Raw genomic sequence first — 2,706 nt, forward strand, 5'->3', positions numbered from 1 at the left:
GGCACTAGAATAAAAAGTGAAAATCAAGTAGAAGTTATAGCACAAGATGCCAAAAAGGAAAGTCTGGATTACTTCCATCATATATAACTGGGGAATCTGACGCATATTCCACCACCTCCCACATTTCATAAACACTGCATATTTACTGCTCTGAAGAAGTCTCTGAAATGGCAGTGGTGTGTCCTTCTAAAGGTGTACCTTCACAGTATTTTTTGTAGTTATTTCTCAAATGGTTGAGATACAATGAGAATTAATTCACTGGACATATCATCCTAAATGTTTCAAGAACTAAACTATTGTTATGGAGCTAGAAAATTCAGTTTCCCCAAAGACCATGGCTGCTTACTTAAGTAGAAGAGACAGCTGAAGAACAAAGTTTTTACTAGCAGGAAAATGTAGATTTTAATACCTTATTTAATTCCAACTGAGGATAATAGTTTAAAAATCAGGATTAATTTGCAAAAGAAAGCATTCAAATAACATTTCACTTAGTCTTTTCAAAATATCTAATTTCAACATTAACATTTTATTTTAATATAATCAGAATGCTAAGGTCAAGAGAATACTTTTAACTTGGTTATAATGAGACTTGAACAATTGCCACTGAAAATTAATTAGAGAGCTATGCATTTCCCAAGAAAACCTTTGGCTTCATTGAATTGGCAGTGCTTAGAGGAAAAAGTTTTTTCACTAGCTCTGGTTTATATTTGAGGAAGTGTATAGTGGGTTGATGCTGGCTGGATGCCAGGCACCCACCAAAGCTGCTCACGCACTCCCCTCTGCAGCTGGACGGGGAGAGAAAATTTAATGAAGGGCTCGTGGGTTGAAATACAGACTGGGAGAAATCGTTCATCAAATACCATCATGGGAAAAATAGGCTCAGCTTGGGGATATGAGTTTAATTTACTACTAGCAAAGAGCAGAATAATGAGAAGTAAAGTCCTTAAGAACACCTTCCTGCCACCCTTCCCTCCTGCCCCAGCAGTGCAAGGAGGCAGGGCAAGGGGGCTGTGGTCAGTTCATCATCCGAGGCTTCTCCCACTGCTCAGGGAGAGGAGTCCTTCCCCTGCTTCACCACAGCGTCCCTCCCACAGGAGACAGTTCTCTGTGAACTTCTACAGTAGCTCCATCTCACAGGCAGCACTCCTGCCAAAACTGCTGCACTGTGAGTCCCTCCCACGGGCACTGAGTCCTTCCAAAACTGCTGTACCATGAATCCCTCCCATGGGCAACTGTGTCCCTCCAAGTGTTGCAGCGTGGGTCCCTCTTACACAGGCTGCAGGCCTTCAAGGACAGGCTGCCTCAGAGTGGGAACAGGGCCCCTCTCTCCATGCTTCCCCATGGGTTCACAGCCTCCTCTCAAGCATCCACCTGCTCTGGCGTGGGGCTCCTCCATGGGCTGCAGGTGAATCTCTGCACCCCAGTGGGTCCCCATGGGCTGCAGGGCCTCACCATGGTCATCAACACTGGCTGCTGGCTCCAGTGGCTGGAACACCTCCTCCTCCTCCTTCTCCACTGACCTTGGAGTCAGCAGAGTTGTTCTTCTCACATGTTCTCACCCCATTCTCCTCTGGCCACAGTGATATCTGTGCAATAAGTTGGTTTTTTTTTTTTCTTTTTTCTTTAATTTGTTATCACAGAGGCATTACCACCATTCTTGATTGCCCCAGCCTTGGCCAGCAGCACATCCGTCTTTGAAGCTGCCAGGGATTGGCTCTGGGGGACATGGTGGAAACTTCCAGAAGTTTCTCACAGAAGCCACCCCTTCTCCTCCCCTGCTACCAAAAGCAGGCCATGCAAGCCCAAGAGAAAGTGATACACTCATGAGTGCAGGACTTAAAAAGTCATGTCTCTAATTTTCTCAATAGCTGAGAAATTGTTAGCAATAGACTCCCTTTTTATATACAAAATATTAAAATGTATTGGAAAAAAAATTAAAGTACTACTATGAATCAAACATTTCCCCTAAATGGTAAGGCTATGTAAATATAAGAATAGAACAAAATTTTTATTATCAAGAAAATTATACTTTTTGAGATCTGGTCTTATGCCAGATTAGGATAAGATCTTAGAAAATCTTCCTCTACAACAGTAGACTGAAGTTCATAGACGTCAAACAGGTCTGAATATATGTATGACGTTTCAGTGTTCTCAGTACTGAGCCATTCCCAATTAATCAAAACTTTTTTTTAATATTGTACTACTTGGTGTCTTTGTAAAGTTCTTCAGCAGAAAGCTATTAGACTTGTAATAAGAATCCAGTCATTTTGATGGAAACATTTCTACAATTTTCCCTTTCAAATTGAAATTGCATTTTTTCCCGATACACTTGGTTAAAAAAATAGCACCTCTTGAAAATGCATTAGAGAATACGCCTTCTTTTTTTTTCTTTATTTTGAAATTTTAAAAATATTTCACAGCAGTGGCCACAACAAAATGTACTTCTGACAGTGAAATAACAAATACCAGTGCACATTCTGACAGCTCAAGTGTGAAGCTTGCCTTCTTCTTGAAGACTTATCCATGCAAGTATCAGAGATACACAAGGATTAGCCAGGGGATAATGTGCACAACTTGAGGAATTACAAGAAAGATGAGACAGTGTCTGCACTTTTCATGCACATGGGCCCCAAAGCCATGAAATCACAGGTGGAAATATGCCAAAACCCCAAGGAACTTGGGATCTAAACTTTGCAACTGAGGATT

The sequence above is a fragment of the Pyrgilauda ruficollis genome, unplaced genomic scaffold, assembly GCF_017590135.1.
Source record: "Pyrgilauda ruficollis isolate IOZ18807 unplaced genomic scaffold, ASM1759013v1 scaffold55, whole genome shotgun sequence".
Lineage (NCBI taxonomy): Eukaryota > Metazoa > Chordata > Aves > Passeriformes > Passeridae > Pyrgilauda > Pyrgilauda ruficollis.